This window comes from Aegilops tauschii, chromosome 5 (assembly GCF_002575655.3).
Source record: "Aegilops tauschii subsp. strangulata cultivar AL8/78 chromosome 5, Aet v6.0, whole genome shotgun sequence".
In the NCBI taxonomy this organism is placed as follows: domain Eukaryota; kingdom Viridiplantae; phylum Streptophyta; class Magnoliopsida; order Poales; family Poaceae; genus Aegilops; species Aegilops tauschii.
The window spans coordinates 434,447,871-434,473,143 of record NC_053039.3 but is presented as its reverse complement, the minus strand read 5'-3'; the positions used below and the strand labels follow the sequence as shown (position 1 = coordinate 434,473,143).

Below are 25,273 nucleotides of genomic sequence, written 5' to 3'. Positions count from 1 at the left end.
AACTCTTTAATAGATTGATCCGAAAGAATAACTTTGAGGTGGTTTCGTACCCTACCATAATCTCTACGTTTGTTCTCCGCTATTAGTGGCTTTGGAGTGACTCTTTGTTGCATGTTGAGGGATTGTTATATGATCTATCTATGTTATTATTGTTGAGAGAACTTGCCCTAGTGAAAGTATGAACCCTAGCCCTTGTTTCCTATCATTGCAATACCATTTACGCTCACGTTTATCACTTGTTACCTTGTTGTTTTTATATTTTCAGATTACAATTACCCATATCTACCATCCATATTGCACTTGTATCACCATCTCTTCGCCGAACTAGTGCACCTATACAATTTACCATTGTATTGGGTGTGTTGGGGACACAAGATACTCTTTGTTATTTGGTTGCAGGGTTGTTTGAGAGAGACCATCTTCATCCTACGCCTCCTACGGATTGATAAACCTTAGGTCATCCACTTGAGGGAAATTTGCTACTGTCCTACAAACCTGTGCACTTGCAGGCCCAACAACGTCTACAAGAAGAAGGTTGTGTAGTAGACATCAAGCTCTTTTCTGGCGCCGTTGCCGGGGAGGCTAGGTAAGTGAAGGTATATCTTTAGATCTTGCAATCGAATCTTTTTGTTTCTTGTTTTAGCACTAGTCTAGTTTATAAAAGAAAATTATAAAAAAAATGGAATTGAGTTTGTCTCATATGCTTCATCTTTTTAATATCTTTCGTGAGTATGATGGAAAGGAAAATTGTGCCAAAGTGTTAGAAGAAGAATGCTATAAAATGTTTGGCACTAAATCTTTGAATGATGAGCATGAGTGCAATGTTGTTAGTATGAATTCCTTGAATATCCATGATGCTAATGATATGCAAAGCCACAAGCTTGGGGAAGCTATGTTTGATGAGGATGATATTTTTTGTCCCCCAAGCTTTGATGAGCAAATTTACTATGATGAAAGCATGCCTCTTATCTATGATGATTATTGTGATGACACGTATGCTATAAAGAATAATGATAACCATGAAACTTGTCATCTTGATCTTAATTTTCAATCATATGATAGTTATTTTGTTGAGTTTGCTCCCACTATTATTCATAAGAAGAAATTTGCTTATGTGGAGAGTAATAAAAATTCTATGCAAGTAGATCATGAAAAGAATGCTTTAGGTGCTGGTTATATTGTTGAATTCATTCATGATGCTACTGAAAAGTATTATGAGGGAGGAATATATGCTTGTAGGAATTGCAATAATATCAAGTTTCCTCTCTATATGCTTAAATTTTTGAAGTTATGCTTGTTTTACCTTCCTATGCAAGTTGATTATTGTTCCCATAAGTTGTTTGCTCACAAAATCCCTATGCATAGGAAGTGGGTTAGACTTAAATGTGCTAGTCATATTCTTCATGATGCTCTCTTTATGTTTCAATTCTTATCTTTTATGTGAGCATCATTGAAATCATCATGCCTAGCTAGGGGCGTTAAACGATAGTGCTTGCTGGGAGGCAACCCAATTTTATTTTAGTTTCTTGCTTTTTGGTTCTGTTTAGGAATAAATAATCCATCTAGCTTCTGTTTAGATGTGGTTTTATGTTTTAATTAGTGTTTGTGCCAAGTAGAACCTTTGGGAAAACTTGGGTGAAGTCTTTATGATCATGCTGTAAAAAACAGAAACTTTAGCGCTCACGAGATTAGCTTCAACTTTTTACTGGAGAGTGCTATTTAGTTGATTCTTTTTGCAGATGATTACTAGACAAATTTCTCAGGTTTGCGTTAGTTGCAGATTACTACAGACTGTTCTGTTTTTGACAGATTCTGTTTTCATTGTGTTGTTTGCTTATTTTGATGAATCTATGGCTAGTAAAATAGTTTATAAACCATAGAGAAGTTGGAATACAGTAGGTCTAACACCAATATAAATAAATAAATAGTTCATTACAGTACCTTGAAGTGGTGTTTTGTTTTCTTTCGCTAACGGAGCTCACGAGTTTTCTGTTAAGTTTTGTGTTGTGAAGTTTTCAAGTTTTGGGTAAGGATTCGATGGACTATGGAATAAGGGGTGGCAAGAGCCTAAGCTTGGGGATGCCCAAGGCACCCCAAGGTAATATTCAAGGATAACCAAGAGCCTAAGCTTGGGGATGCCCCGGATGGCATCCCCTCTTTCGTCTTCGTTCATCGGTAACTTTACTTGGAGCTATATTTTTATTCACCACATGATATGTGTTTTGCTTGGAGCATCCTTTTCTTTTGTTAGTATTTGCTTTCTGTTATTTAGAATAATGTTTTGCATCTTTAGTTTCAATAAAAAAGTCAAGGATAGCCTTTGCCATGCTTATTTTGCTACTATACATGTTGCTGTTTGAAAACAGAAAGTTTACCGCTGCTGCAAAAATTTCCTAGAAAAGTCAGAGAGTGGTATAATGTTGAATATTTTTGCATATTGAGCTCTGATAAATTTATTACAGTGGGAATTTTAGTTCATAATTTTTGGAGTTAGGGAAGTATTGATACTCTTGCATTCTTCACAGACTGTACTGTTTTGGCAGATTGCTGTTATGGTTGCATTATTTGCATATGTTTGCTTGTTTAATGATTCTATTTGAGGATAGGAGTATTAAATATGCAGAGGCATTTAGTATGCAATGTTGAATAATAATTTAAGTGATTTGTTACAGTAGAAAATGATAAGGTTTTTCATTGGTTTATACTAACCTATCTCACGAGTTCTTGTTGAGTTTGTTGTGAATGAAGCTTTTGATAAAAAGAGAAACCATGATATGAGAGGAATTAAGGAGACACAAAAGTTCAAGCTTGGGGATGCCCAAGGCACCCCAAGATAATATTTCAAGAAGTCTCAAGCATCTAAGCTTGGGCATCCCACCTTTCTTCTTCAACAACTATCGGTTAGTATCGGTTGAGCCTAAGTTTTTGCTTCTTCACATGAGTTGTGCTATCCTTGCATTGTCATTTTATTTTGTTTTGCTTGCTGTTTGAATACAATACCAAGATCTGAAATTCTTTGATGTTAGAGAGTCTTCACATAGTTGCGTAATTATCCGACTACTCATTGATCTTCACTTATATCTTTCGGAGTAGTTTGTCATTTGCTCTAGTGCTTCACTTATATCTTTTAGAGCATGGTGGTAGTTTTATTTTGAAGAAATAGATGAACTCTCATGCTTCACTTATATTATTTTGAGAGTCTTAAATAGCATGGTAATTTGCTTAAATAATCATAATATGCTAAGCATACAAGATTTGTAAGAATTCTTATGAGTGTGTTGAATACTAAGAAAAGTTTGATGCTCGATAATTGTTTTGAGATATGAAGATGGTGATATTAGAGTCATGCTAGTTGAGTAGTTGTGAATTTGAGAAATACTTGTGTTAAAGTTTGTGATTCCCGTAGCATGCACGTATGGTGAACCGTTATGTGATGAAGTCGGAGCATGATTTATTTGTTGATTGTCTTCCTTATGAGTGGCGGTCGGGGACGAGCGATGGTCTTTTCCTACCAATGTATCCCCCTAGGAGCATGCGCGTAATACTTTGCTTTGATAACTTCTAGATTTTTGCAATAAGTATATGAATTCTTTATGACTAATGTTGAGTCCATGGATTATACGCATGTTTCCTTCCTTCCACCATTGCTAGCCTATCTAATACCGCGCACCTCTCGCCGGTATCATACACCCACCATATACCTTCCTCAAAACAGCCACCATACCTACCTATCATGGCATTTCCATAGCCATTCCGAGATATATTGCCATGCAACTTTCCACCGTTCCGTTCTTATGACACGCTCCATCATTGTCATATTGCTTAGCATGATCATGTAGTTGACATCGTATTTGTGGCAAAGCCACCGTTCATAATTCTTTCATACATGTGACTCATGAGTCATTGCATATCCCGGTACACCGCCGGAGGCATTCATATAGAGTCATACTTTGTTCTAAGTATTGAGTTGTAATTCTTGAGTTGTAAGAAAATAAAAGTGTGATGATCATCATTATTAGAGCATTGTCCCGGTGAGGAAAGGATGATGGAGACTATGATTCCCCCACAAGTCGGGATGAGACTCCGGACGAAAAAAAAGAAGAAGAAAAAAGAGGGCATAAAAAAAGAGAAAAGGCCCAAATAAAAAAATATAAAAAAATGAGAGAAAAAGAGAGAAGGGACAATGCTACTATCCTTTTACCACACTTGTGCTTCAAAGTAGCACCATGATCTTCATGATAGAGAGTCTCTCATTTTGTCACTTTCATATACTAGTGGGAATCTTTCATTATAGAACTTGGCTTGTATATTCCAATGATGGGCTTCCTCAAAATGCCCTAGGTCTTCGTGAGCAAGCGAGTTGGATGCACACCCACTTAGTTTCTTTTGTTGAGCTTTCATATACTTATAGCTCTAGTGCATCCGTTGCATGGCAATCCCTACTCACTCACATTGATATCTATTGATGGGCATCTCCATAGCCCGTTGATACGCCTAGTTGATGTGAGACTATCTTCTCCCTTTTTATCTTCTCCACAACCACCATTCTATTCCACATATAGTGCTATATCCATGGCTCACGCTCATGTATTGCGTGAAGATTGAAAAAGTTTGAGAATGTCATAAGTATGAAACAATTGCTTGGCTTGTCATCGGGGTTGTGCATGATTTAAATACTTTGTGTGGTGAAGATAGAGCATAGCCAGACTATATGATTTTGTAGGGATAACTTTCTTTGGCCATGTTATTTTGAGAAGACATAATTGCTTTGTTAGTATGCTTGAAGTATTATTATTTTTATGTCAATATGAACTTTTGTCTTGAATCTTATGGATCTGAATATTCATACCACAATTAAGAAGATTTACATTGAAATTGTGCCGAGTAGCACTCCGCATCAAAAATATCTTTTTTATCATTTACCTACTCGAGGCCGAGCAGGAATTAAGCTTGGGGATGCTTGATACGTCTCCAACGTATCTATAATTTTTGATTGCTCCATGCTATATTATCTACTGTTTTAGGCAATATTGGGCTTTATTATCCACTTTTATATTATTTTTGGGACTAACCTATTAACCGGAGGCCCAGCCCAGATTTGCTGTTTTATGCCTATTTCAGTGTTTCGAAGAAAAGGAATATCAAACGGAGTCAAAACGGAACGAAATCAACTGGAGAAGTTATTTTTGGAAGGAAAGCCACCCGATGGACTTGGAGTGCACGTCAGGAAAGAAGGGAGGTGCTCACGAGGGTGGGGGCGCGCCCCTGCCTCGTGGCCCCCCCTTCGGTCCACCGACGTACCCCCTGCACCCATATATACCTACGTATCGTAAAACTTCCAGAACAGAAGATAGATCGGGAGTTCCGCCGCCGCAAGCCTCTGTAGCCACCAAAAACCTCTCGGGAGCCCGTTCCGGCACCCTGCCGGAGGGGGAACCCTCACCGGTGGCCATCTTCATCATCCCGGCGCTCTCCATGACGAGGAGGGAGTAGTTCACCCTCGGGGCTGAGGGTATGTACCAGTAGCTATGTGTTTGATCTCTCTCTCTCTCGTGTTCTCTCTCGTGTTCCCTCTATGGCACGATCTTGATGTATCCCGAGCTTTGCTATTGTAGTTGGATCTTATGATTTTTCTCCCCCTCTACTCTCTTGTGATGAATTGAGTTTCCCCTTTGAAGTTATCTTATCGGATTGAGTCTTTTATGAGAACACTTGATGTATGTCTTGCCGTGTTTATCTGTGGTGACAATGGGATATCACGTGCCACTTGATGTATGTTTTGGTGACCAACTTGCGGGTTCCGCCCATGAACCTATGCATAGGGGTTGGCGCACGTTTTCTTGACTCTCCGGTAGAAACTTTGGGGCACTCTTTGAAGTACTTTTATGTTGGTTGGATGAATCTGAGATTGTGTGATGCATATCGTATAATCATGCCCACGGATACTTGAGGTGACATTGGAGTATCTAGGTGACATTAGGCTTTTGGTTGATTTGTGTCTTAAGGTGTTATTCTAGTACGAACTCTTTAATAGATTGATCCGAAAGAATAACTTTGAGGTGGTTTCGTACCCTACCATAATCTCTACGTTTGTTCTCCGCTATTAGTGGCTTTGGAGTGACTCTTTGTTACATGTTGAGGGATTGTTATATGATCTATCTATGTTATTATTGTTGAGAGAACTTGCACTAGTGAAAGTATGAACCCTAGCCCTTGTTTCCTATCATTGCAATACCGTTTACGCTCACGTTTATCACTTGTTACCTTGCTGTTTTTATATTTTCAGATTACAATTACCCATATCTACCATCCATATTTCACTTGTATCACCATCTCTTCACCAAACTAGTGCACCTATACAATTTACCATTGTATTGGGTGTGTTGGGGACACAAGAGACTCTTTGTTATTTGGTTGCAGGGTTGTTTGAGAGAGACCATCTTCATCCTACGCCTCCTACGGATTGATAAACCTTAGGTCATCCACTTGAGGGAAATTTGCTACTGTCCTACAAACCTGTGCACTTGCAGGCCCAACAACGTCTACAAGAAGAAGGTTGTGTAGTAGACATCACATGACTTCTCTTTTTTCATCTATAACTTATGCAGCTACACTAGAAGTACTCCTACTTTATGTATCATTGAACTTACTGTGTAACAAGTGTATATCTTTTTTAACAACATTCTTTCACTAGTTCGAACTGACACAACTACGCGGCATGTACTATTAGAAATAACATCATACAACTTGCAGTGGTAGCTGAACCTTATATAAAGCCTAGTAGCTACTTGGTCTGATGCATAAGTTTGTGTTTTTTGGCTTGAACTGAAGCTAGCATATTAGAGGTACTGACAGTACCCTCGACATCCAAATTGTGCATCAAGTGGCAGGGGTGTAATGAACTGATGCAAGCATTTGCAATGTACTATCAAGTTATGCATCATAGGAACATGTGTCACTGACGCGGCACACATGTAGTACTGATGAATCTGATAGTGTAACATGTAGGAGCATAGTGTGTGCATTTTTTAAACTGAATCTTCTTCATAGCAGGAACTGATGAACTGATGGACTGACACAAACATGGGAAGCAAACATTACCTCCAGTGGCATGTTCTTGAATCTGTCTTCTTCTTCTTCCTCTCGTGGGCGGCGTACTGGCATGTTCTTGGGAGGCGGCGCCATTGATGCAGCTCCTGCTTGTGGTGAAATTCCGGCGACGAGGTCCGGGGAGGCAGCACCTTGCGGGGATCACGGCCCCGGAGAAGGATCCGCGGCGAGGGAGGGAGGCTGGAGGCGGGGATCACGGCCCCGGAGAAGGATCCGCGGCGAGGGAGGGAGGCTGGAGGGGGGGATCACGGCCCCGGAGAAGCAGCCGCGGCGAGGGAGGGAGGAAGGTGGCGGGGATCACGGCCCCGAAGAAGGAGCCGCGGCGAGGGAGGGAGGCAGGCGTCGGGGATCACGGCCCAGAGAAGCAGCCGCGGAGAGGGAGGGAGGCAGGACGCGGGGATCACAGCCCCATCGTTGGATCCGTCAGCGAGTAAAGGGATGGCGGCGGCGGATCCGTCCCCGGCCAGTCACGGCGCCGCGGGCTCCCTCGCTCCGGCTGCCGCCGTCGCTCGCTCGCCCACGACGGCTGCCTCCGGCGGAAGAAGGCGGGTTGGGTTGGGCCGGGGCCGGGGGGATTCTACGGTGGTCTGCGCGTCGCGCCTATATAGGGCGGGGTGGTAACAGAATATTATTCTGTTATGGGTAACAGAATAGTCCAGCCCTATATATATATATATAGATACTCTACTTTATTATTTTTAGTATGTTCATATACTATATCTAAGATACTCCAAAGTGATTTATATGAAAAAATTGCAAGTGAGCTCATAGTTTTATTGTATTTGTGAAATACGTACATATTTATACGCGAGATGGAGTATGCACAAAATGTGGTACATACCACTAAAAAGTAGTATATATACTACCTAAATATTCTTATATACTATATACTACGCGTACATACTCTCCGATATGATAGATACTACATAGAACGTACGAAAGAAAAAGTGAGAGTAACTACACCCGGTAGTATGAAAAAATTGTCATATATATATATATATATATATATATATATATATATATATATATACATACATAAACACTATTCTGATCACGGGATCAGAATAATATTCTGATCACAACCTGAACTGCATGAGTAACGCACCTGAACTTCCCTCTGTACGAACCTGACCTTTGGGCTATCTTCGCAACCGTGGCTTCCCCCGCGAATTATTCTGGTTATTCGTGTTCTATATGATGTTAGTGTAATTTAGGAACGTTTTTTAGCAACTAAATACCGGTTTTAAATAGGATTCTCGCTCGTTGGCGGATTTTGCTCTCGACTCGTGATGAACTCGCATTTTTTGCAATTTTACTGTCTGAGTTGTTCGACCTGAACTTCCCCCTGTGCTAGGTTGAACTTCCGCCAACATTGCCCAAACGGGGCTTGCTATATACCGTTGGAAAGCTATGGACACCAGTATCATGACCCAAGTTAAATTTTTGGCAAAATGTAAGCGGTTTAAGAGCAGTTTTGAAAACCGTTTTTTCTTCATACAAAAAACGTGAATCGTATTTTCGATCGCGTTTTTAAACTGTTTATCGGAATGAGCCAAATAATATGGCATTGGAAAGCTGCTGCAAAACCGCTCCCATGTTGAAAGTTTTCTCTAATTCCCTATGGATAAAGAGTAATTTGGAAAATCGTAGAATTTCGCAACCGGAACACCCAAGTTCGTATTTTCGATGTCATTTCTAAACGGCTAATCTAATTGAGGCAAATAATATGGCGTTGGAAAGCTTATGAAAATGCGCTACTTTTTCATGTTAAAAGTTTTTTCTAATTTTGAACATTTTAAAAGTAATTTAGAAAAGGGATAATTAGATTTATGCCCCTAGTTGTGTCCCACTCGTCTGTTTTACCCCTAATTCCCAAAAGTCACCAGTTCTGTCCGAGTCACTTTGCTCCTCTTATGCTTTTGCCCTTTGACCGTTTGACCGTCAGTTTGAAAACTTCATAACTAATTCATACTGAATCAGAAAAATGCAAATAAGTTACCAAAATGTTCAGAAAAACATCACCTATATGTCAGTGTCATTTGTATTCATGAAAAAAGTGTTGGAAAGTGCACATCCGAGTTTTAACTCTTTTGATACCACCATGAATAGTGAACTCAAAAAAAATTCAAAAAAATTCAAAAAAAAATATGGTGGCGAAGAACAACAAATGTTCTAAGTGCTTGCCAAGTTTCATTAGGGAACGGCATTCGTGGAAGTCATGGCAAAAAAATAATCTATTTTGGAGTGCTGATTGTTTTTTTTGCCACGGCACCCACGAATGTTATTCCCTGATGAAACTTGGCAGGCACTGAAAACATTTGTCATTCTTTGCCACCAATTTTTTTTCAATTTTTTGAACTTTTTTAGATTTTACTATTCATGGTGGTAGCATAAGAGCTAAAACTCGGATGGGCACTTTCCAACACTTTTTCATGAATGCAAATGACACTAACATATAGGTGATGTTTTTCTGAACATTTTGGTATCTTATTTGCATTTTTCTGATTTAGTATGAATTAGTTATGAAGTTTTCAAACCGATGGTCAAACGGTCAAAGGGCAAAAGCATAATAGGAGCAAAGTGACTTGGACAGAACCAGTGACTTTTGGGAATTAGGGGTAAAACAGACGAGTGGGACACAACTAGGGGCATAAATCTAATTATCCCTTTAGAAAATGATACAAGTTCCACCGAGTTCGTATTTTCGAGCTAATTTTTTAACCGTACGTCCGAATGCAGCAAGCGATATGGCGTTGGAAAGCTTGAACAAACGCGAAACTTTTTTGTATATATTGTTTCTCCCAATTCTTTACGGTTGTAAGTCAATTTTGAAAATGGCTAAAAACATATTTTCCCCGTAATTTTTACAAACTTTATCGGAATGAGGCAAATAATATACCCCTGAAAAGCTACGGAAAATGCGAAACTTTTCCATGTTGATGCTTTTCTCTGATACCTAGCCGTTTTCCTGTAATTTCGAGATCATTCGTTCTGCCTTTATCGCGAAACAGATTCTTCGAAAATGCACCACGTGAAGAACCTGAACTTCTCGGCGCGTGTACCTGAACTTCACTCTATTTTTCACGTGATTTTTTTGCTCATAGCTCTTCATCCACTGCTCGTAGCTCTCCATCCACTCACCGGAATTGAGCAAGTGATATACCGGTGGAAAGCTGCCGTAAACACGCAACTTTCCCGTGTTGATCATTTTTTCATACTCGTGACGATTTTAAAAGTTTTTCATCTGATATTCATTCAGTGTAGTAGGTGAACTTCTGCTGTTTTCACGTTGAACTTCTGTGACGTATTTTTCATTTGTAATTTTCTCATCCATTCGTCAAGTGCTACACAAATGGTATTTCTTTTGTATAAACCTCTCTCACATTTTTTTTAACTTTCTCCGACGGAGGACTTGAACTTATATCAACAAACTTTTAGTCTTTGTTTTTTTATTCTTTTTAATACAAAATGCACACCGTGTAGTACGTGAACTTCTGGCAGTTATCAAGCTGAACTTCTCTCGGTTACGTGAAAATATCTGAGTTTTTTATGAATATTAATCTGAATTTCTTAATCTTTTTTATGAAATTTCGAAGTGCTCTATTTTTAAAAGTTGAACTTCTTCTTATTTAATTTTTGAACTTCTTATTTCCGTTCTTTAATAACGAGGAAAATCTGAGTTTTCTATAATCATCGAACTTCTCCATCTTTTTAATTTGGACTTCCTGGTTTTATTTCTTAATCTTTTTTATGAAATTTTGATGTGCTCTATTTTTAAAAGTTGAACTTCTTGTTATTTAATTTTTGAAGTTCTTGTTTCCATTCTTCAATAACGAGGAAAATCTGAGTTTTCTATAATCATCGAACTTCTCCATCTTTTTAATTTGGACTTCCTGGTTTTATTTCTTAATCTTTTTTATGAAATTTTGAAGCGCTCTATTTTTAAAAGTTGAACTTCTTGTTATTTAATTTTTGAACTTCTTGTTTCCATTCTTTAATAACGAGGAAAATCTGAGTTTTCTATAATCATCGAACTTCTCCATCTTTTTAATTTGGACTTCCTGGTTTTATTTCTTTTAGTAATGAAAAAAATCCAACTTTTTGATAGACATCGAGCCGTTCCATTTTTAAATTTGAACTTCTAGGTTTATTTTAACAGAGAAATCTTTTTTTATAAAATTGTTTGAGATGATTTTTTTTAATTTGACCTTCTTTGGGTTTGTAATAAGCATTGAACTTCTTCGTCTTTTTAATCTGAAACCTATAGGCTTTTTTTAGAAACGGGGAAAGCTTTTTTTTATAATTTTTGAAATGATCATTTTTTAATTTGAACTTCAATGTAATAGTATTACACAAAGGACAACTCAAAAAAGCTCCAACTTTTCCATGGCACTATCACATGAGCAAACATTCCGTGCATGGTATGGCATCCAAAATGAGAACTTCTGCACACAGCGACACATGTATCTTGCACAAGCACCTTTTCATGCAACCAGATATACACAAATTTGCATTGAAGCTAATCGGGTGGGGCGAGAAACGAGAATGGATCGAGCTTCTTTGAATCTCTCTTCAGAGCTAGGCGTTTGTGCCACAAGAATAGAGAGAAGCTGCCTATACGTGGCAACAAAAAAACACGAGAACACTCTGGCTCTAGCTGCTAATGCATGTACTTAGAAACACTCAGAGATGTAAAAGAAGTTCATCAGCAGCTTGTATAATTTAGAGGCCAAATCACACAAACAAAAGACCGGAGTGCATTTCCGATCCCTGCTTTGAGAAGTACAAACAAAAGAGCGGCTTTTGATAAACAACAAACTACTAAATTATTTAAATGTAAACTTCTACATAAATGAAGAATGAATCTCTCTATCCATCACCACAAAATACGCGAACAAATCTCTCGGGATTTCTAACACAAACACCCTACTCTGCACATGTTATGGGCATCCAGTGATAACTATGCATCAAATGGCACATCAAAAGGAAGAAAATGCATCAGGGTCAGATGCAACAACACAAAAAAAATTGAACCTCCAGGAGCATCACGGCGAACTACATGCTGGAGCTACGAATAGTGTTGGAAATTTAATGGGCGGTCAAACGGCATCTACACGCGGTGGGTCGGGGGCACTGCAAAGGGCGGGTGGGGCAGGATGTAGGAAGTGTGGACTGCATCTCGCGATGGGCTTGACCTCCCTACAACCACGGGGCTGGACTGGGATAGCATCACCTTTTCCTCTTGCCTGAAAAAGAAATGATGCGCATGGCTGTGTGAGAGAACTAAATGAAACAACACTTAACTCTCTCAATGTATACAGAGAAATAGGTGAGCGAACTAAATGAAACAACACTTAACTTTCTCAATTATACATATAGGTAAAATTGAAAATATTAGGATTACGCCCTAAAAAAACTAGGATTACTGGAGCAAATTGAAAAACAAATGACCATTCTCAATGTATACTAAACGAAACACAGGCATATTCACCATGATGAAAAAGCAGTGTGTCTTTTCAGCCAAAACAAAATGGGCATCTCTGAAGTTCGAGTATGCCAGTACATGCATTTTTGTCTGCAACAAAATATTTTTACTTTGATTGAATCAGAGAAGAGAAACATTGTGCAGAGTGTGGATTCACAAAAATCAAGGCAAAATGAAGAGGCATGCCGGCATCATAATCAGTTTTCAAACAACAACAACAAAATTTCAATTCCAGGTGACTCGTGTACTCCACGCCAGCGAGCTCGAACAGCCTTCAGAACTTGAAGGTGGCAAGGATTGGGGGAGGAGGCTGTAGCAAAAATCCAAGGAGGAGACGTCGAACAGCCGTCAGAACTTGAAGGTGGCATGGGGGTCAAGGAGCAAGCAAGGGTCTGGTCGGCGGGGCCATGGCCTGCGCTATGGACGACCAGATGAGGGGTCTCTGGTTGTGGCGGATCTGGCAGCCGCCATGGCCGGTGTCTGGCCTGCTGGATCTCCCTCTCCTCTACTGGTGAGGGGAAGGGAGGGGCGGCGGTGGGAGACGAGCTCTCCGGTGGTTGTGGCGGCGGCGGCGGGCGGTGTTGATGGGGGCGGCGGCACGAGAGGCTGACGGAGCGTGGTGGTCTGGGTTGCAGGGGGCGACGGTGGGCGGGGTTGCAGGAGGATGGCGGCACGGGGGGGAGGGCGGCGAAGGACAGCCGTGGGGGCTCGCTGGTGGAGGAGAACAGGTGAAGGCCGGGGTGGCCGCGCGCCGGAGCCAGGGACGGCGTCGGTTGCCTCGGGGGGTGGGGGGTGGGGGAGGCGCTGGATCGGGGAGGCGCTGGATCTGGGAGGGGAAGTGGTGGGCGTGGGGCGTGGCTTTTTTTTCATCTGCAAGTTTTGGGAAGTTCGGGAGTGAGCTGTCAGGCCCTTATAGGGCCGGCTGTGATCCAAATAACTATTTTAATCCCAGGATTAAAATAGTGTTGTCCTATATATATATATATATATATATATATGTGTGTGTGTGTGTGTGTGTGTGTGTGTGTGTGTGTGTGTGTGTCAACAATAATATAAGACTAAATTATAGTTGAGTATGTGGACTTGCTGAAGACCCTTCCTGAAAATATGATGAATTGTAACTGCCTTGTTTTCTGAGAACATAGTTTGTTAGTTTTCAAGAAAGTTTATCATTTGTACTTCGTTGTTGTTATGAATTGTTACTTGCTCATGAGAAGTTTTATGATAATATATATTGTTGCTATGATAATGATCATGATGCTACTATGTCCGTATTTTGTTTTTATCAACACCTCTCTCTCTAAACATGTGGTCATAATTATCGACATCGGCTTTCACTTGAGGACAAGCGAGGTCTAAGCTTGGGAGAGTTGATAGATCGATTTTGCATCATGTTTTCCTATTGTATTTATGATTTTTTTTATCAATGTAATACTTTGTGGTGCAATTCTAATGCCCTTTCTCTCTTTATTTGAAGATTTACATGAAGATGGACAGTGCCGGTAGCTGAAATTCACCTGAAAAAGCTATGCCAGAGATACCTATTCTGCACAACTCCAAATGAGCTGAAATTTCACGGAGAATTGTTTTTGAATATATAAAAAATACTGAAGAAAAGAAATACCAGAGGGGGCCCACCAGGTACCCACGAGGCACGAGGGCGCGCCCTCGTGGCTCGTGGGGCCCCTGGCCAGCCTCTGAGGCCCATCTTCTGCTATTTGAAGCCATTTTCCCTAGAAAAATCAGGAGAGGACTTTCGGGAAATGCCGCCATCTCGAGACGAAATTTGGGCAGGAGCACTTTTGCTCTTTGGTGGAGCGATTCCGCCAAGGATACTTCCCTCCAGGAGGGGGAAATCGAAGCCATCGACATCACCAACAACCCTCACATCGTGGGAGGACCAATCTTTATCAACATCTTCACCAGCACCATCTCATCTCAAACCCTAGTTGACCTCTTGTATTCAATCTTTGTCTCAAAACCTCAGATTGGTGCCTATGGGTTGCTAGTAGTGTTGATTACATCTTGTAATTGATGCTCGTTGGTTTATTTGGTAGAAAATTATATGTTCAGATCCTTGGTGCTATTCAATACCCCTTCGATTTTTAACATGAATATGATTTATGAGTAGTTTCTTTTGTTCTTGAGGACATGGGGGAAGTCTTGTCATAAGTAATCATGTGAATTTGGTATTCGTTCGATATTTTGTTGATATGTATGTTGTTGTTTCCCTTAGTGGTGTCGTGTGAACGTCGACTACATGATACTTCACCATACTTGGGCCTAAGGGAAGGCATTATGAAGTAGTAATTAATGATGGGTTGCTAGAGTGAAAGAAGCTTAAACCCTAGTTTATGCGCTATTTCGTAAGGGGTTGATTTGGATCCATATGTTTCATGCTATGGTTATGTTCATCTTAATTCTTCTTTCGTAGTTGTGTGTGAGAGGGGGTAATCATAAGTGGGAGGCTTGTTCAAGTAAGAACAGCACCCAAGCACTGGCCCACCCACATATCAAATTATCAAAGTAGTGAATGCGAATCTAACAAACATGATAAAAGTGACTAGATGAAATTACCGTGTGGCCTCAAGGATGCTTTGCTTATTATAAGAGATTGTCCTGGCATGTCCTTTGCTACAAAAAGGATTGGGCTAGCTTGCTGCACCTTTGTTACCGTTACTACCTGTTTCTTGTTACAAATTGCCTTGTTATCAAACTATCAACTACCGATAATTTCAGTGCTTGCAGACAATACCTTGCTGAAAACTGCTTGTCATTTCCTTCTGCTACTCGTTGGGTTCTAAAACAAGTGACTTAGTTCTTTACATAGCCAGCACCATATACTTGTTCGCCAGATCAACAACATCTAACTGGCCAATTCTATCTCCAATCTACTTGTTTCCTTTCCTAAAACTACAACTAAACCTTCTCCCTCTTCTTGCCCATCTTCCCCCAACCAAACTCCTTATTCTATTTTTTCATCAAGAATCATGAAAACAGGAACTCTGGAGTTAATTGCATGCTTATGTAGAACAGAAACATGAAGAAGATCAAAATCTACTACCTGTGCCCTCCAGCCCCGCCACCGGTGCAAGGGAGATGGAGGTGCCCTGTCGGCGCCGCTGCTACACTGCCGCCACGCCTCTGGTGGATTGTGGAAGAGATCGAGCCAGGTACCCCCAGGTATTAAGTATTTTGGCTCAGCAACAGACAAGTGGGGCCGTCCACTGAGAACAATTTCCCCAACTAAGGCAGATACACATTTCGCTTCTCTCCCCCCTCCGCTCGCTGTCGGCAAAGTAATCGCTGGCCGCCGCTGGATCGGCTCCAAACAAAAGGTTCCATCCCTTCTCCCTTCCAATCTGCCTAGGTTGTACTGCCCTCTAACGTCTTCATCTGGCAGCTCCCTTCGATTATGTGTACAAGCAACACCTGTGTTTCTAAAGAAGTTGCTTGGTAAGAGTATTTTTGTAATATACTGAAATTGAAGTGTTCCTAGACTAGACATTTGATGAATAAATTTACTCCATGTAATCATAAGCACCCTGTCTTAAGTTAGTTGCAAAACAGAAGCTTGGGAAATCTCTTTTCATGCATGGTCGATGTCCTGGAATAAACTGAAACTAGTACTGCATTGTTGGATCAACTGAGTAGGAAGTTCTTGGTATGAGAATGCTGGTACGCGAACTATTATTGATGGTTTCAGGAGCCATTCATGCTGTGAACATGTCAGAAATAGTAGCCTTCTGGAATGACTGTTGTGTGGTTTCGGCTGTAGACTTGTAGTAGCCATTACTCAGTGTCTCAGTGTGTTCATGGCAATTCTACTCCGCGACTGTGTTCATGGCAATAAACATGGGTTTGGTGCCGCCTTCACTAATTCCGGGAAGTACATGTTTAGTTCGTGGGAGATGCTTTTATTACTATTAGTGCTATAAGAAGTCCTTTTTATTAGTTTTGATGAGTTGCTGCTTGTTAGTAGTACCATGAAGTTCTGCTCTCTGTCGGGATAACTGAAAAAAAACTGATCACAAAGAAATGAGTGCAATTGGGAAAAGACCTATTTAAAGAACATTTTTAGACTTCTCAGAAAATTATTTTAATATATGTAAATTAGACATTCGCATCTCCTTCTCAGTTATGTTCTGAAGTCAACTTGAAGAAATGTGTGCATCAATTTGAAGAAATGTGGGCACATCAGAAATTATGAGACATGTCAACATGTCAGATTTTTCTTTCTTTATTTCTTTGACATGCTAGCACTACTGATTTTGTTAATGCTAGCTAGCAATGACCATAATTGAATTCTAGTGTTTTTTCTTTCTTTCATATATATGGTAGTAGTACTATTTTGGTGATGCTAGCTAGCAATTTACAGACTCAAATAATGCAATATGCATTGTCCTTTTCCCTGCACTGAGACCTGTCACCGTCCAAATCTTCTTCCCAGAATTGGGTAAGGCAGGCAGTCAAATGCAAACATGTCCTGGACCCTAGACATGTCAAATGCCAACGTCCGTTCATGCTGGCCCTTCCAGGTAGCACGTACATTGTTCATCAAATTTTTTTCTATCATCAGTGACTTCATGATTTGGTCTCTCTTTGAGGCAATGCAGAACAAACTAGGGATATTTTGATATAGGTTAATTTAGTTTTTTTTCTTTATAACAGAAATTTGTTAGTCGAATACCTACTAGTTCCATGTATGAATCTAGCATGTTTGCTGACCATAGTTGAAGTCTTGGTTCCACCAACTGCCCCGTTCTCGATTTTAAACTTACATTCTTTTCAATTTACTTAATTATGCATTCATCTATATTAATTAATATTAATTAATATTAATTAATTAATATAAAAAGACCCAAAGAAGCAGATCCAATAAATCTTAGATCTAACAGCCCACATCGCTTCAATGATGAACACCTTAACACGTTTAGTGTTTGGATAAGAAGAATATACAAAACGCGATCTTTATAAACTAGGAAACGGCCGTAACAGAATAAAATCTTGTTTGGATAGCCTAACTAACCCGTGGATATAGAAAACTCGGTTCTCCATAACCCAGAATTTTGCATTTGTGGAAAAACGACTATTAGTCGTTTTTGCAAAAACGCGATTAACATATACCTGCTCCTTGGTACCATTGCCCTCACGTTCTTCCTCCTATGCGCTGTTGCAACGGCGAGTCGACGAGACGTCGATGCCCAGCTAGCTCCTGACTGCAACTACAAGTGCTCAGAGATGTGGACGGTAGCAGATGCGCCTCGTCGCCGTGCCCGCCGAAGACATGGAGGTTTCCGGTGAACCTACGGCCGTCGCACCAAACCAAACGCGCCTGAATCGACGCTTGGATCGAGCGGCATCGACGGGCTCGGCTACGGCAGCGTCGACGGGCTCGGCTACGGCAGCGTCGACGGGCTCGGCTACGGCGGCGTATCTCCATCTGCATCGTCCGCATCGTCCTCTATGCTGGACGAAACATACTACGACAGAGCATCCCCCAGTCGTCCGTCTTGGCCTCGACGTCGCGCCATGCCCGGCTTGGCCTCTACGAGTACATGGCTTGCCATGCCCGGCTTGTCTGGCCATGCATCCGTCTCCACCATGCGCAAGTATGCCATGCCCATGCTCGACATCACCATGCCCAGTTTGCCGCAGCCGGCACCGTGGCACATGCTCTCGTGCTTGGGCTGGTGTTCAGTATCCTCGCCGCCGTCGTGCTCCTTGCTTACATCGAAGGTATCGGTGTGCTCCAACAATGTCTCGTTGTGCTGCTGTTGTATATGCATAAGACAATCTCTTCTGATCAATCAACTATGGTAGTAGGCAAGTGAGCATGTGTGAATAGCATGCTGGCATGCAAAGGAGCGGGATGCCAGGGCCGCGCGATGTATGCATTCCATGATCTTGAGGTCAAGGCGACGAGCGAGACGGAACATCATGGCCTCGTGGGAGGAGCACGAAGCAACTGCGTACGAGATGGCCAAACAAAGAATTGTGTAACCGTGTTTTCCTTTTTCCCCATCCAAACAAGAAATTGTATAGACTCACCGTAACAGAAAACTAGCTAAAACTGGTTTTCCTAAAAATCCTCTAAAAACTCGTTTTCCAAAAACTTGCATCTAAATCTAGGTATCCAAACAACCCCTAATCGTAGCCCGTGATCTCTAATTATCAACAAACGAGATTATCTCAGTGATGTAGAAACGACCAGCGCTCGGGCCACGATCCCGCAGTCTCCTCTATTCCGCCCACAATCCCGCAGCCCCCAACCAACCCCATCCTCACACGAGGGCGGTTCGCAGGCGATCTCCACTTCGGCGAGGCCGGGGGTCCTCCCCATTTCCAGTGGCCGTTTTGGCAGCCGTCTAGGTGCAGACGGCGGTGGCGTTCGGTATAAAGTGTTCCCGGCCCTTTCTTCGCCCGTCCGTCGTCATCCTCGGCGCCGACGAGGGGCTGTGTGCCTTTTGATCTCGGTTCTGGGCATCTGGGTCCTGCAAGTTGGGGCTCCGTTGATCTCCGCTGCACTCTTCGCTGTGGTGGTGATGTACTGATGTCGAGCCGGGCCTGTTTCTCTGGCCTTGGGCGTCAGCCGCTTCGGTCTTCGACGGTGGCGACGGTGTCGGCTGCTCTTTTGGTACTTTCATGGCTTCGTGCGTGGAGGGGAGTTGGATCCAGCTGCTCTCTTCATCGGGCTCCTGGTTCGTGCTCTAACCCTTGCTCTCTGGTACTCCGGTCTCCGGCGATGTTCACCTACAACATCGTCTCCGGCTGGAATAGAGTATGGCGACCTCTCCCCGACCTCCCTCTCCACCAGCAGCCCCTTGTACCTGAGCATTACCAACCCCTTGTACGGAAGTCGCCCTACCTCCATATCAAGTTCCCTGAAATTCATATGCCTCCCAAGGCTAGGATATTCCTCAGCTTGCGACCCTATTTTTTTTCACTTAAAGAGAGATTTTGTTACCCATTCTCGTGACAGCAGGAGCAGTCTCTATTGTGTTTCTCACTAATTGCGTCAATTTCTTTCTTTCTTGCATCGGATTGTTTGAACCAGTCCATTTTTTTTATATGGTGAACTAGAACTGGGTAAGTTACTATGATTCTAATAATGCCAATGTCGATGAACTGATGCAGGTAAATTTAGTTGCAACAGCTCAAGTTTTTGTCCTTGGTTGGATCAGTCATAATCTAATTTATGTGATGGTATTATGAAAATAACAAATGGCGGGTTCATATTGCAAGTGGGAAGAGGAGTACGCATTAATTTGATTCTTATAATGCTGGTCTTGTTAGCTTTCAAAGTAGTCTGCTTATACGTTTTTCACAACAAATACTCATGGAGCTGATATATGGTAGTGCTCTTTGTGTTCATGATATTGTAGCCTCCCGCATGGTTACTACGTATTGCTTGTTAAATGGTTTTTCACAACAAGATAAATGGTTTTAATGCTACACAACACGCCCCTCCCTGCACGTTGCCTTGCCAAGTTGAGCAAACTCTGTTTTGTGCTTGTTACTGCATATTGCTTGTTACGACCACTGTACAAAATTGCAACTAAAAATGAGAATGAGACCCGCTTTTCCATTTTTCAGAGATTATGAGACCCACTTTCGTTTGGAAACGAGAAGGGAGGACAGAGATAATCAAAACAAAGGAATGTAACCCTCAACTTATTACATTTTTTTTCAAGAACTAACACTGTTGCTGGAACACATAAAACCTGTATCTTTTTAGTAGAACATCCATTATTATTCTCAGCAACTCATCTGCAGCAGTACATACAAATAAATTCCTAGCAGGAGGCAAAAAATATGTGAAGCCCCTTAAAATCTGAAAAAATGGGTTCCTGATGTGGTTCAGGAAACCTGCTCTCTGCTCTCTCCATATGAAGATTATCCCTATCCTAACAAGCTGAGATGTGAGTTGGAGACACCCTGATTATCGAAGTTAATGTTGATGTGGCGTTCTGAGGTGCTAATGCTGAGAATAATAAGGGTAGCTTTGCAAGATATACTGGAGGTAAGTTCATGCTAGCAGCTGCTCAGAGGTATGAGTATTCTACTCTGTGTTTGCTGAAATACTTGCTCTCCAAGATGGGGTATGGCTTGCGAAGGGGGAAGAATGGCCTGATGTTGCCTTCAAATCTGATTGTCAGGCACTGGTGGAGATGTGGAACTCAAGAAAACAAACAGATAAGAGATTATGGGCCTCCTGTGTGGAATTGAGGAGATGGGCCAGGATTTTTGTTCAGTACTGTCTTTTATTTGCAGAGAGGCTAATTTCTATGCACCACTGTGTGCAAAGCTACCCTTGCAAGTTACTGACCCGAGGCTGTGGCGTAATGCCGCTCCGGACGATCTTGCCTTTTTTTTTTCAAACTGAGTAATCTTGAGCAATATAGTGAGCTCCTTTGATTGTAAAAAAAAAAGAACACCTTAAAATCTGTTGGTGTTAGGATTGTAAAACTCCTTAAAATCTATTCAATGCCATTGATATTTTTATCTGGGGTATATCTTTTTCATTTTAGTAGTCATCAAGCTGAGTTCTGAGCATTTGCAACATGTAATCAAGTCCCGGAAATTTCATGCCATTTCCAGATTTACATAAACATTTGGTTAGTAATCTCATATCGATGGATCTAACTTTATCCCTTGAACTTTTCTCATATTTTAGTTATCAATTGCTTACACCATGATATTAATATCCTTTTCGAAGATTAGGTATCAATTGCTCACACCATGATATTAAGACCAAAGGATTGCATCTCCATGTACTAAAACACAGCGCAAGGCTACTATCCAATCGTAACCAGATTTTTTTTTTATCTTTTACAACCTATTAAGCACTGGGTATTAAACAATATATTATTGTCTCCATGCAACAACATCATCACATGTAGTCTCTCTTCTAAGGAACAACCTCAGTGAACTCACAAACATTGTGTATCCATTTAATTCATATATTTTAGAACTCCTTTTATTTTATTTTATACTTACGTGATTTCACCTCCCAATGATTAAGACGTGCGTTGCACGTGCAAACTTACTAGTTACAATAAGTAATAATAATCTTGTTTACATTGATGGAACAAGGATGTGCTAAGGAAAGAGAAGCAGAGCAAATTGTACAACCAAGGTAATAAACATATGCTCTGAACTATTCTTTTCACAGCTAATAGAATCCTCTAATGTTTTATGTTTTCTTTATTATTATTTTTCATACAGTGCAATCAATTTCAGCATGTTGAATCATTTCTGAAGCTTGCATCTTGAGTTTTGTTTGGGTAAAATTTTCTGGCTAACTTTCCACATGTCATAGATGTATTTGTTGTGTTCTACTTCTTGGATGGACCTGGTTAATTTTGGCATTTGAGAAGCCTTTCTGCAAAGTGATCCAAACTTTTGAATCCTGTGTCATTGGTGGCATGCAAACAAACTATGTTAAAAATTGTTGCTGGCACGAACTACTATTTTTTACATGTTCTGCCCATAGGCATTTGGATAATGGTCTCTGTCTACTTGTTTGTTCTGTTGCTCCTAGTGTTATACAAAGTGATATGCTGCCGGTTGAGGAGAATCACAAAGTTGCTCGTAAATCTTCTTGGATGCCTCGAACACCTAGTTATGTTTGAATTCAAAATCTTATCAGTTTTGTCCATTTCTTGTTGGTCGCGAAATTTTATGGGTTTCACCTCTAGCCTATCGCAACTTGTTTGGGACTAAAGAATTTGTTGTTGTTGTTTGTCCATTTCTTCTGCATCTCGGATGAGTTCACCGAGATGGCAACCTCACTAAGAACAAAAAGTAATGCAAATAAATGGATCCAGAGCGGGAGGGGCGTTTTGGCTCTGGCCTTGGAGATCTGTACTGACAAATCTTCAATTCCATATACAGGTCCTGAAAAAAATCTGCAACTCAAAGAATACGCTGTACCATCGTAGTGTGCAAGTGGAGTCAGCTAGCCACGATGCAGCCACAAGCCAGGAATTCACAGTAGCTTAGAGTTTGCAAAGATTTATATTGTCTGTTTAACTCTCTGTTTATCTTCCTTGATTGCTTCTTTGGTAGCAGGATCAAAATGCTACGGAAACTGTTCTCCTTGGTCTATTTTCCAACGGCAAAACACATCAATTACGTCACTTTTGTACAGCAACAACCAATTAAGAAATCATGTCCAACCAAGTTCATCATATCCACAGTGCCTACAATTATTTCTTTAGGGCACACTGCTAGTGAAAAATAGAAAGCAGAATTTGTACGTAAAACACAACTAGGCAACCATTATGTCCATGATGTCACAAAAAAGGCAACCATTATGTCCATGCTTACAAGTTACTAAACGAGATTGCAACAACAAAAATATGAAGGGACAATCTTAGGCTCAATGTCTCGGTGCATAAGAAGGAAGAGCTTCAATAGGGTTGTTCACCAAACAATAAGTAGAACGCACACACAAACAACCATAGGCTGTACAACTAGTTAAGCACTGCTGCAAAACACGACCAGGATCCACCTCCATTGCTCCAGAACCCAGAAACTCCCAAGGCTCCACAATCAAAATTCAGGCACACCTGTCTCTACATGCAGACACGGTTAAGTGAGATTAAACCAACCTAGATCTCACACACGCTGCCTGATGATTGCTCCAAATTTTGATAGAAGTCATCAATAGTCTGCAGAGAGAAAAATATAAATGTTAGCACTTCCACAATTTTCAAGGATTTATATAACCCAAGAAACTAAGGCCCTACCACTGTCTCTGGAAAGAATTTAAACAGCATTCCCTTTAATTGGCTTATCTGGATGGCTTTTGGGGAGCCAACTAAACCATAAACCACTCCAACAAGTTTTCCATTCTCAGCAAACACAAGAGCTCCACGGAAATAAGCAAAATGTTGTTTAGCATCAAAAATGAAATGATGCTCATCTGCATAGCTGGGTAATTTAATAATATTTTAGTATGAAATTCAGCAATCCAATAAATTCAGAAAGAATTAGTTTAAAAACCTTACTTGACAGTGCCTTTAGTCAGAGAAGAGATACCCAATCTGAAATCAAAAAGAAACACTTTCTGATTGATGACAACATCCTCGCCAAACCCGATTGGCTGACAGCCATTTTCAACTGCCTTACAAGGTACTGCACCCAATGTTACTCGGTCATCGCCAATTAAGGTTTCCCTTAATTAATTCCATGACAGACTGTGTAAACTCGACAACATCGTTATTGGGAAACCTTAGTTGACAGACTCTACTACCAGGAACATAATCTTTTATTAAAGAACCCTCAAACAGTAGGCAATGACAACCTTCTTGAACCCTAAGAATCACTGCTGGAGCATGTTTGGTGAGCGATATGGATAAAGAATAGGTAAGCTCGGCAATCGATTGGGTGAGCCGATCGCGAATATCTTCATTGAGCAGCTCTGGATTATAAGGGGGCACATGCCTGACTCTGACTGCATGGAAGAAACAACAACTTAAAGTAAACTACGGCAGAACCATTTGTGACCATGTGAATTTTAAACTACTGCAAACAAATACAAAACATACCACGGGGAACATAAGGAATTCTAGGCATTGGATTCCGGAACAACCTCCGGAACAAATACCACTTGGGATGGATCGGGTTTCGCCACATAGGAGCCATTATTATCTAGGGCAAATGGCGTTCTATTAGGACGTTGCAATAAAATGATTTGTACAGAAAATCAAGCAGCATATTCTATGACGGTGTGCATAAAAAAGCAGCATAAATGAAGAATGAGGAACAAAAAAACTGCAAGTCCATACACAGTAGCACACACAAAGTAGCACTAGGAAAAGAGCAGCATTTACCAAAGGTCAGTGGAGATGGGCGACGGCGGCCGAATCTGGACAGTCGTGGGGAAGTAGCCTTCACCGACCTTTGGGAGAATGCAGTCGTCGTCGCACGCGAACACAGTCGACGTCGCCGGCCCGCAGCAGCCCGAGATGGTCAACAGCGAACGGAGGGTCGTCGCCGGCTTGGGGAGAAAGCAAGCGTCGTCTGCAAAATCCGGATCCGGACTCCGGATGCTGGAGATGGTCGAAACTGAAGGTGCAGTGGCTGTAGACGGAAGTGCGGAAGCTGTGGTTGTAGACGGAAGAAATGGCTGCACTGCTCCCCGGCGATGCGGCGGCGAAGGCGACGACGGCGGCGAATTTGGTGGAGCTCTAGGGTTTAGGAGGGGGGATGCGCCAATATATACAGCGACCTTGTCGGGCCTAATGCGCCAGATGCAGAAAGTTTTTTCACTTATTTTCTTTCTATTCACGAAGGGCCAGGTAGCCAGCGCTTTCAGTTATTTTCTTTCTATTCTCCTCGTTTTTCAATTTCGGCAGGATTATTATAATTTTTAAATATTATTATTTATTCATTTTAAAAAATGATGATTTTTAAAACTATCGTGGATTTAAAAAATCAGGCATTTAATTGTTTTATGAAGATGAAAAATGTTCATGGATTTATAAAATGTCCACAAAGTCCAAAAATGATTGTTAATTTTAAAAAGGTTCGCTAAAATTTTAAAAAGATGGTAATGAGTTTGAAAAATCGTTCACGAACTTAAAAAACAATTTTATTTTTTTTCACATATTTCAAATATGTTCACGAAGTTGAACAATGTTTGCAAAATTTAGAAAATATTCATCAATT

The 25,273-nt window shown here is 41.0% G+C and overlaps 1 long non-coding RNA gene across 3 annotated transcripts; it reads right to left on the bottom strand.

Annotated features, from left to right (window-relative positions):
• Positions 1-22,858: 22,858 nt before the first annotated feature.
• On the bottom strand, positions 22,859-24,761 carry LOC120965240 (uncharacterized). Of its 3 annotated transcripts, XR_005757798.3 has the most exons (5): positions 24,436-24,761; positions 24,151-24,253; positions 23,611-24,056; positions 23,350-23,533; positions 22,859-23,271 (listed from the first exon to the last, which is right to left on the bottom strand). It is a non-coding gene; the product is annotated as an uncharacterized lncRNA (long non-coding RNA). The 3 variants fall into 3 exon arrangements; XR_005757797.3 differs by having other exon boundaries at positions 23,611-24,253; XR_012183721.1 differs by lacking the exon at positions 24,436-24,761 and having other exon boundaries at positions 23,611-24,429.
• Between the last annotated feature and the right edge of the window lie 512 nt (positions 24,762-25,273).